The sequence below is a fragment of the Oryx dammah genome, unplaced genomic scaffold, assembly GCF_014754425.2.
Source record: "Oryx dammah isolate SB20612 unplaced genomic scaffold, SCBI_Odam_1.1 HiC_scaffold_20, whole genome shotgun sequence".
NCBI classification, from domain to species: Eukaryota; Metazoa; Chordata; class Mammalia; order Artiodactyla; family Bovidae; genus Oryx; species Oryx dammah.
The window spans coordinates 62,430,337-62,441,485 of NW_024070204.1; the positions used below are offsets into that span (position 1 = coordinate 62,430,337).

The window sequence follows — 11,149 nt, forward strand, 5'->3', positions numbered from 1 at the left end:
GCAGGCAACAGTTCATGGGGTCACAAAGAGTCAGACATGACTGAGCGACAAACACTCATAATAAGAATCCTCAAAACAGCTGACATCTTAATGGTAAGCCTAAAAGATTATTGAAGGAAGGAAGATAGGACTAAGAAACTAGAGGTGAATAGAAACAAAACATCCTACAGTGGAAGTACTTTAATACACTGATATAGAAAACTTCTCTTAAAGTTTCTCTCATTTCCCCAGAATATGTATTAGGAATAGATTTGGCTGCACGTAACAGAGCAATCCAAAGCGATGGTGAAAATAAGAAAGTTTGTACCTTTTTTGTACGTGTGTGTGCTTGCTGAGTCGTGTCCAACTCTTTGCGTCCCTATTGACTGTAGCCTGCCAGGCTTCACTGTCCATGGGATTTTCCAGGCAAGAATACTGGAGCTGGTTGCCATTTCTCCAGAGATCTTTTCTAACCAGGGATCGAATCGAGGTCTCTGCAGATTCTTTACCATCTGAGCTACGTCTTCCATATAATGGCCAGAAATTGGCAGTTCTTGGCCAGTATGGAGTCTCCAGGTGTTAGAGAGTCAAGATCTTTCTTCACTGTTGCTTTGCCATTCTTGGCTGCCATTCGACAGGTCACCTCCTGGTTCAAGCTAGTTGCTGGAGCTCCAACCACTATATTCACGTTTCAGAGAATAAAGAGTCTACTCGTTCCCTTTTAAGGAGACTTTCCAGATATAAATCACAGTTTTTCCATTTATATATCACTAACAGAATTTCATAGCATAATCACATTCACACTTTGTTGCAAGGGAGGCTGTCCTGTAGCTGGATGTATTATCCCCACATAAATACACGATTATATCACTCTGGAGGAAAGAGTATGGATATTGTGATGTGCAATAAGCAGGCTCTGGCACAAATGGATAAAGGATAAAAATAACAATAAAAACAACAATAATAATAATATAATTCATTCAATCTACCTACCTCCTCAAAGATATCTGCATCAGGATATTTCAATGCCATAAATAAATTGGTACCATAGTACAATATTCCAGTTACAAAATTTTAAATCAATTTAGATACTTTTGTATTAAGAATAAGGGGAATGGATTGACTATGAAGCCAAAGAATGAGAAAACTTGAGTTTTGTATATACAAAAATCACAATATTCTTCTAATCTGACAGTTGGCTTTTGTCCTCAGGCTGTGATGGCTGGAAGCGTATGATAAGAAACTCTTTCACATTTAATGTCATCTATATTCTCACACTGAAGATTGTTTAAATTGAACTTGCAGCAGCTCTCTTTTCTACTCAACTATATTCACATTTTAAGAAAACACAGCTCAAATTTCAAGGGAAAAACTCTATCAAAAATTATATTTAACTCCTGTATATTCAAAATACTGCATATAAATTAAACGTTCACTACTTTCTAAAATTGGATAGAAATATGCAATTAAAGAAAAAGTTGAAAAAAATAAGGTATATGATGCACAACTGTTCTTTTAAATGTATTTTTATTTCCCAAAATTATAATAATCGCTAACATTTATTAAGTAATTATTATATGCCAAGAGCTTCAGTGTGTAATTTTTCTCCTTAGGGTCTGTCAACCATTCAATCTTTCCATAAATATCTGCCAAACATTTCGTATATACCTAGCACTAGATAGGGGTACACAGACAAAAAATAGATACAATTCTAAGAAAATGGATAGTATATTTTTAAGTGAACAAAGAAATTCAATAAGTACATTCTAATTCTTGAATACACGAGTTCTGAGACAGACCATTGAGGCTGAAATTCTACTCCATGAATTCCTAGCTGTGGGATGTGAGGCAAATCCACATAACTTTTCCAAATTTCAGTTTCCTCATCTAAAAATGGGGATAACAAAGTCCTGAATGAGAAAAGTTGTGTAAAGCACTTAACTCACTGTTTGGCACAATGTAAGCACTCAATAAGTGTTAGTTATTATTATTTGCATAAATAATAGCACCCAGGGTGCTAAAGGACCACTAAGAAGGATGATGCTAAACTCACACACCAGGCTAAGAAGACTTAGAGTATCTGAGTTGATTATTGAAGGCTGTACAACTCAAATATTCCTCTAGGTTCTCCACCTTTCAGGAGTCAGCCTTCTTTTTCATATCCAAATAACCCTGACCCACATCCCTGTAAAAGCAGAAAGTCTCATCTTTCATTGGGCTTCCCTCTCAAGGGCAGCAGTGAAAACTCTAAGAATGATGACAGGTTGCACAAACCCTGGGGCTCCCCAAGCTGGATGCCCTCTCTGGATTATGGCTCTGCTTTGTGCACAGCATGCTGCCCACACCTAACCAGCTGTCCCAGGCTGTTTCTGCTTTCCCAGTTACTGTTCAACATCACGATGGACACAGAGCCCTCTACAATGCCCCCAAGACAATCTAAGAAGGAGCCACTTCTTTAAATAAGGCTTCATTGAAAGATTAGGAGAACAGAAATACACCAGGAAGGTAACTATGACTAAAGATGGTTACTCTGAGAGTCACAGCCAAAACACAAGTTCACTATCTTCTCTTAGCTCTCACAGGTCCTTTCCTGATGGGGGTAGGAGCTAGCTGTGTATACTCCACCCACAGGAATCCTTAGATAGCTGCACATTTCAGACTCCAAGCTCAATTCCCTCTTTGCCCCCAAGGAAGAAGGAAAACCTCTCCCCAGCCCAAGGCCCTTCCCTTTCCCATCCCTGGATGTCGGGTACATGAGCACCCATTTCCTTCATGGTAATACTTTCCTTATATCAAAGATACCTAGGACAAGCATGTGAGTCTTCAAACACTGCCCCAAATCAAGGTTATACCACCTTAACTCTGGGGTAGAACACCAATCACCCAGGCCTTCTACTGCTGCTTCAAGCTTGTCTATATCCATATTACAGACCCCACTCCTTTGGTCTTGAGGTAAAAGGAAGTTCAGGCCTGCATGACCTTCCTGCTGTGGTTCCTGGATTTTTATGGACACTTCTTGGGGGAAAAAAAGACACCTAACTCCATTGACACATCATTTTCAGGCAAAGGACAGTCTAAATCCAGATACAGAGGCATTTTTTTTTCCATTAGCTTTTTGAAATACTACACTTACATTATCAAACAGAACATTTAATATGTTATTCTGAAGCTTTTGCATTTGGAGCTATTACCATACTTTATTTTGAGCAAACTCCAGGAGATGGTAGAGGACAGGGGCGCCTGGCGGGTTGCAGTCCATGGATGGGGTCACAAAGAGTCAGACACATCTTAGCGGCTGAAGGACAGCAACAAACCCTACCTTATGGGCTTCCTTGAGGAAAATGGTTAAATGTTTTCTTTACAAATACACTACTAAAACGATTCATCCAAGTGGTCCACCCTCAAACAAAGAGAAGTCTCACCTTAAAGACAAGTGTTTCACTATCGAGTACCTCATTTCCTCAGAGTTCTGCTCTCAGCCAGATTATGTGTTAGATATGCTTTGCTTTTCCCGAAGTGTATCCTCAGTTGTTTAGAAATAGCCAAGAGCATTTTAAAAACATTAAAGAACTGTTTTATTAGAAGGTATTTTAGCATTCTGTTACTACTGAATACATAATACCTCTTGGCAGAAACTCTATCAGGGATATTAGACATATAAGCAGGGCTTCCCTGAGCAGCAAGTAAAGAATCCACTTGCAATGCAGGACACGCAGGTTCGATTCCTGAGTTGGGAAGATCCCCTGGAGGAGGATATAGCAACCCACTCTAGTACTCTTGCCTGAAAAATCCCATGGACAGAAGAGCCTGATGGGTGACAGTCAATAGGGTCTCAAAGAGTTGGACACAACTGAGCCCGAGCACACAAGATACACACCCAAGACTTATAAGCTAAAAATCCTATCTAAACATCAAGGGTTTTGGACAGTCAAGAACCATTTGGCATTCAAATGTGTACCCCCAGAGGTTTTTATTTATATTACTCAAGCAATAATTTACAAGTTCAGTGACACTTACATTTTTAGTATAATAGTACTCAGGGTATAACTCAAACTATCTTCAATCATCTATTCACTGACATCTCTCCTCTGCTTCAGACAAGCAAGTTTAGATGAGTTTAGACTTTCCACCAATATATCAAGTTTTCCTTTACTCTCTGCAATAGAGAACTTTAAAAAATATTTTTATTACTATTGTTAGGTGCTTAGTCATGTCCTACTCTTTGTGACCCTGTGTACTGTAGCCCGTCTGGCTCCTCTGTCCATGGAATTCTCCAGGCAAGAATACTGGAGTGGGTTGCCATTCTCTTCTCCAGAGGATTTTCCTAACCCAGGGTTCGAACCTGGTGTCCTGCATTGCAGGCAGATTCCTTACCATCTGAGCCACCAGGGAAGCCCAATGACTATTACTGTTACTATTAAATGTTACTATTTAACTGAAAATTTCTAAGTGAATATTTTGCTAGCCACTTCAATGGATTGTTGGAAAATCAGCTGAGATAATAGGGTAAGGATAGAACAACTTTTAGGAAACTATGTATAAATTATTATCATTACTATCTTGTTAAGGTGGGAGAACCGTAGATAATGGTACAAATGGCATTTAATATATGGCCTGTGAGAATGGAAGGAAGAACTAATGTGTATTGAGACTAATTTGGCAATCAGTATATCTTAATCCTTACAACCAATGTATGGTATTTCTGTTTTAATACTTAGCTGAAGATAACAAAGGTTAAATTACTTGCCTTATAGACACAAAGTTAATAAAAACCTGAGTGGGGCTTAGACACAAAAGAGAGGACTTAGGAGACATAAGCAGAAAAGTAGCAAGAAAAGGACTGTCCAACCTACATCCCACAGTTGCCTGTCTAACTTTGCCTGGTTCTCTCTTAAGTAAAGAATTTGAGAGTTGTCCTTCTCTAGCCCTTGCCATTCAGCCTCAGCCCCAGAGACCACCCAAGCACTCTGGACCCTGGCAACTCGACTGTGAGAGTGAGAGCTGGCACCTGGAGTTGGTACCCTGTTGCAGGTTGAGTGTCTGATGAATCTGCTCTCAAGCCCTGAGGATCCACAGACCCACTAGCTACAGGTTCCTCCGGCCTCCACCATTCTGCCCAGGTGATAAAACTGAGGTTCTAACTGGGCTTTCCCATCTGACTTCGGGCAGGATGAGGCTTTGCCTCATATGAAGGTCTGATAAGGGTTTGCCGTAAATGAAAAGTGCCCAAGGTGAAAACAGGCTACCTGCTGCAAATGCCCAAGAGGGCCACAATTTATCAACAGAGGAGCCTGGTGGGTTGCAGTCCATGGGGTCGCTAAGAGTCGGACACGACTGAGTGACTTCACTTTCACTTTTCACTTTCATTCATTGGAGAAGGAAATGGCACCCCACTCCAGTGTTCTTGCCTGGAGAATCCCAGGGACGGGGGAGCCTGGTGGACTGCCGTCTATGGGGTCGCACAGAGTCGGACACGGCTGCCTACTTAGCAGCTGCAGCCGCTTGACTGGAGTTACAGAGCAAGAACAGAAGTCTGAGAAGAGGAAGGTCGATGAACTTGTTCCAATTGCTAACTCTGTGATCGTTAACCAATGTTTTTAGCTTCTTTGGGCTTTACTTTCCTCATCTCTAAAATAAAGGTAAGGATACCCATATGACTAGGTTTTTTGTAGTAATTAATTTAGATAATCTTTGTCAAGGATCAGGAACAGAACTTGCTCTATAAAAGGCATAAATAAATGCCATATATCATAGGTTCTAAAATGCACATTCATTTTCACATTTTAACATCTCTGAATTGGAATGAATTTTATGTTGTGTTACAGTTTAGTCAATAGGATTTTTCTGCCTTTTTAATGGTACATAATGGTACAGTCAATGGCATCTTAAGTTTGATTAAATATCAAAATATCAAAAAAATATCATTCTCTTACCACAGACTTCAAGAACATATTTTATTCCCTCCCAAACCTGACAAGTCATATAGCAAAAAATAAAGCAAAAGTAAAATAATGGACAGTGCGTTATAACCATTTAGAACAATTGAGAGTAATTTTCCCCCTATTTTTTTTTTTTTGCCATAATTCCGCTTTTAGGGTTGTAAAAAGAGCGACTGAGATTTTTGTGAAAGGGTAAGATCTTTAAAGAGGGCTCTCTTTTGCCTTTTTCACAGACAGCCTTGGTTTAAAAAATTTTTTTCTAACTCTAGATAATGCAGTTCTATAAGAGGAAATATGTTCACCTTGTCTAAAAAAATGTTCCAGTTAGATTATACTGGTTGATTCTGCCAAATCATCACACAGGATAAATTGTTTTGGTCCAAGTCCTGGTTTTAAAACTGATTCATGTGAGAAGAGCCAAAGGCAAAAGAGTCCTACAAACATACCTGTACTCTCACTGGTCACTTGTCCCTTTGTTTCTGGGATGCCCTTTCTGCAGTCCTCTCAAAACTGTCATCCCCAAACCACCCAATAAAACAAGAGAGACACATTTAAATAATAACTATATTATAATGCTAATAACTATCATTAAATTTGAGGTGAAATAATGGTGAAAGTGAAAATGTTAGTTACTCAGTCATGTCTGACTCTTTGAGACCCGATGGACTGTAGCCCACCAGGCTCCTCTGTCCATGGGATTCTCCAGGCAAGAATACTGGAGTGGGTTGCCATTCCCTTCTCCAGGGGATCTTCCCAACCCAGGGATCGAACCCAGGTCTCCTGCATTGCAGGCAGATTCTTTATCATCTGAGCCACCAGGGAAGCCAGAAATAATGGTACCTAATTCTTTTAAGGTACATATTGAAATTTTTGTAGATGAAATGACATGTCTGGGAATAATCTAGAATTGAGGCAAATGTGTGAAGGTACAGATAAAAAAAGTCAGTCATGAAATTATTGAAGCTAGATGTGGGTACATAAGAGGGGTTCATTATACTGTTCTCTCTAGTTTTGCATATATTTGAAATTTTACATAATGAAAAGTATTTTTAATATGCCACTGTGGAAAGTATTGCAACATATTTTGTACCTAGGATGAATGAATCTTGTAGAATCTTCAAGTACTAGAATGGCACACAAGCGTATAAATAAACTCCCATTCTTTCAAAGTGGTCAAATATTTCAAGATAAAGAAATACCATAGTCTGGAGGAAGTACATATTTAAGTCAACACAAAATTACTTCTCTCTAGTTTTCATCCAAAAATGCACCTTTGGATAGATTTGGCTCCAAACTCACCCATCTTCCTGCATCATTACTTCCGGAAGATTCGCAGTCACCTATAACATTAATTATATTGTTAGAATATCTAGAAAACAATTGTGCGCATTCTCACGGGTCCCCCATGTTAAGGGTTCCCATTGGCACCAGGAGCTCTGTGTCTGCCATCCCATGATTTCACACCTACTAGTGCTAGCAAGTGATTTTATAAAGCTATGCATCCCGGGCTCCTCTTCTGCAGTATTTTGGCTCCCCCTTTCAAGACCTTAGGTGCCAAAAAACATTATATTTTCCTAAACAAGTCTGCCAGGGCAGAACCTAGGCCCAAACTGGCAGCAATGATGGCAACTTTAGTGCAAAAGCTGCAGCCACGGCAGCAGTGATCACAGCCATGTGACAAAGGAAGGTTTCTGCACACAGGTTCCTCTGGGACCCATGGTGGGAGGCTCTCACCCCTTCTTATTTAGAGCCTGACTGGGGCATCTGCACAAATATTAACTCTGGCCTGAGGCTGGGACAGGAACTGCCAGCACATAGGCAGTAAGCTTTGTCAGTAAATTATTACAAAATAAAACTGTACACATGAACACTGCATGAAAGCATGTCAGGGAGTCATTATAATCTTTTCAAGTGTTTAGAATCCCAGGTTTTCCCTGGAGAAGGAAATGGCAACCCACTCCAGTATTCTTGCCTGGAAAATTCCATGGACAATGGAGCCCAGCAGACTGCAGCCCCTGGGTTCAGGAAGAGTGGAGGCTACTGAGCATACACACCCACACAAAGAGAACTGAAAGGGCCTTGTTAATGCAGAAGAGGCTGGCACTTACTTAAATATTTCTCGAATGTTAACTTAAGAAGTTGAAGTTATCTTGAAAGGATAAGAGCATTCTAAGTATCATTGGGGGAACACAGATAATAAGATTTTGGTGACTTCATCAGACTTTTTCCAAGACAAATATACTTTTATTTTGATAGTACAAGACTCTGGGACTCTAGGAATAAAATTGGCCGTATGCGCACAACTCCGTGGAGCTAGGTTCCTTTTATTTTGTGACAGCTGCTACTCTACAGAAAGATCTTGATTTAGTATCTTGTTTTTAATCCCCATTTTTATTTATTTGTATTTGGTAAGACCTAAGTGTGACAAAAGCTATTCTTCTGCAAATATGAGGTGGTACTGTGTTCTGTTAGAATCTGAATTCATTCATTGAAACATTTATTTTCAGGTTTACCAACTGTTTATTTTCACTAACATTTGAGCATGTTATTTTATAAATGACAGGATTCCAGGGTAGAAATGGAGTGCTTTTTCTCCTTTTAATTTCTATTTTAAAAAATTTTGTCAGTTAAACTCCACTTCAGTGTTGTGGTTTAGCAAACTTGTTTTGCTTTATGGAAGAAGGAGTGTTAAGTGTGATATTTTAAAACATGTTTCTTTATGGTTAAACATGATTTCTCAATGTTATTTTTACTTGTATTTTGCTTTTGATATGGCCAGATAGTCAACTTTTTTTTCATAGCTCCTGATTTTCAGAAAAATCAAAATAAATTAGTTCCCTAAAAAAAAAGAATCTCAGGTTTTGAAAACAGCTTCAGTACTGCAAAGCGCATACCCACAGACTTAGAAAACAAATTTAAAGATCAAGATATTTTATAGGAAGGTATAGTACTTACTATGAAGCTTCAGATGAACAAATTATTAATGAGGAGGCTAATTAAAAATTATTTTCTTATAGTTGAACATGCATGGATAGAATGCATAAGCAATCACTTTAAATTTTATACAAATTATGAAGTCATATTTGGTTTCTTTGTACAACCTCTACAAGTTATAAGAAATGTCAGAGGAAATATTAAAATGCCATTGTATAAATTTACATTTTTAATTAAATTTCAACTTACACAAAAATATTTTGTATGAAGAATGAAATATTTTTAGAAAAAGTATTCCATGGAGCTCATTAGCTCTATAGGTGCTAAAATGTTTATTTCAAAATAATTTATCAGAAACTTATCCCAAATATTATCTATAAAATAGACTATAAAATACTCTTAATAGCTTCAACAATTGCATCAGCAGAAGGATCCTTGTCAAAATTTAAAATTATTAAAAACTGTTTGCAACTTTTCATTTTTCAAGGGCAAGTAATGTTTCTTTGGATTGTATCAGTTGAAAATAAAATTGCTAACGGTATATATTTTAAGAACATTTAAAATGAATTTTCCTAAAAGAAAGCCACAAAATTATGATTAAGATACCACATTGACAAAGTATTATTATATTTATTGTCATATAAAATTTTGACATCAAAAACATTTTTTGTACTTTGTGAGTTATACTGTTACTCATATACCACTATCACCTCTTTTGTATTTGTAATACTTTTAATGGCACCTTTTTCCCGCCTTTTTCAACAAGAGTCTGCTTTTTCATTTTGCACTGGGCCCCTCAAATTATCTAGCTTGCCCTGTTCACAGAAAAGGATATTTTATATTTTACCTGATTAAGGGAATAGCTATATTTCTAGATGTAATCAAGGCCATTAAATCTATTCATAGTGCTGTTATATGGAAGAAGAGAAAAGCTGTCTCTTACAAATGTTTAACCAATTTCTGTTTTTTTCAATTAATTTATTATTATTTTTTTTTACTTTACAATACTATATTGGTTTTCCCATACTTTGTACACATGTTCCCAATCCTGAACCCCTCTCCCACCTCCCTCCCCATACCATCCCTCTGGGTCATCCCAGTGCACCAACCACAAGCATCCCGTATTCTGCACCGAACCTAGACTGGCGATTTGTTTCTTATATGATATTATACATGTTTCAATGCCATTCTCCCAAATCATCCCACCCTCTCCCTCTCCCACAGGGTCTGAAAGACTGTTCTATACATCTGTGTCTCTTTTGCTGTCTCGCATACAGGGTTATCGTTACCATCTTTCTAAATTCCATATATATGTGTTAGTATACTGTATTGGTGTTTTTCTTTCTGGCTTTCTTCACTCTGTATAATCGGCTCCAGTTTCATCCACCTCATTAGAACTGATTCAAATGTATTCTTTTTAATGGCTGAGTAATACTCCATTGTGTATATGTACCACAGCTTTCTTATCCATTCATCTGCTGATGGACATCTAGGTTGCTTCCATGTCTTGGCTATTATAAACAGTGCTGCGATGAACATTGGGGTACACATGTCTCTTTCAATTCTGGTTTCCTCGGTGTGTATGCCCAGCAGTGGGATTGCTGGGTCATAAGGCAGTTCTATTTCCAGTTTTTTAAGGAATCTCCACACTGTTCTTCATAGTGGCTGTACTAGTTTGCATTCCCACCAACAATGTAAGAGGGTTCCCTTCTCGGCCTTGTGGCTAAGATCAAGTGTAGTATCTGTTCTTATCAGTTTAACCAATTTCTGTAAGCCAAGCATTATAGAAGATTCTAGTTTGGGGGGGTAGTGGAGACAATAAGATGAGCTATTGTCTTACACAGATAGCAAAACTGCAACAACAAACTAATGTTTTTCAAGGTCACAAGTAATTTAGACTTGGCATTAAATTTCAAGTCTCTCAAATCTACCTGGTATAGTTTTTACCACCAATTCTTTCTGATTGTATCAATAAAAATTCAGAAAAGCAGAAAGTGCTCTAGGTATTTCAAACAGAATAATGTGAGTAATGACCACCAAGGAAAACCCATTCAAAGGCACTAGAGCAATGGAAGGAAACAGCTATTGCTGGAGGAGAGATAGCCCTGCATTCTCCCTTCCTCCCTTCCTCCCTTCCTCTCTTCCTGCCTTTCATCTTTCACTCCAGATTCCCCTTAGCAGAACTGAATTTTAAGTCAGCAGACAGAAGAGCCTGGAAAACTCGGTCTGTAGGAGTCAGTCCTCCATGATATTGAGCAGAACAGGGGAAGGGTGAGCAGGGGATTGAAAGCAAATGA

At 38.4% G+C, this 11,149-nt stretch overlaps 1 pseudogene; it reads left to right on the top strand.

The window, feature by feature from the left end:
• Nucleotides 1-10,555: 10,555 nt before the first annotated feature.
• LOC120879712 lies at nucleotides 10,556-10,685 on the top strand (annotated as a pseudogene).
• The last annotated feature ends 464 nt before the right edge of the window (nucleotides 10,686-11,149 follow it).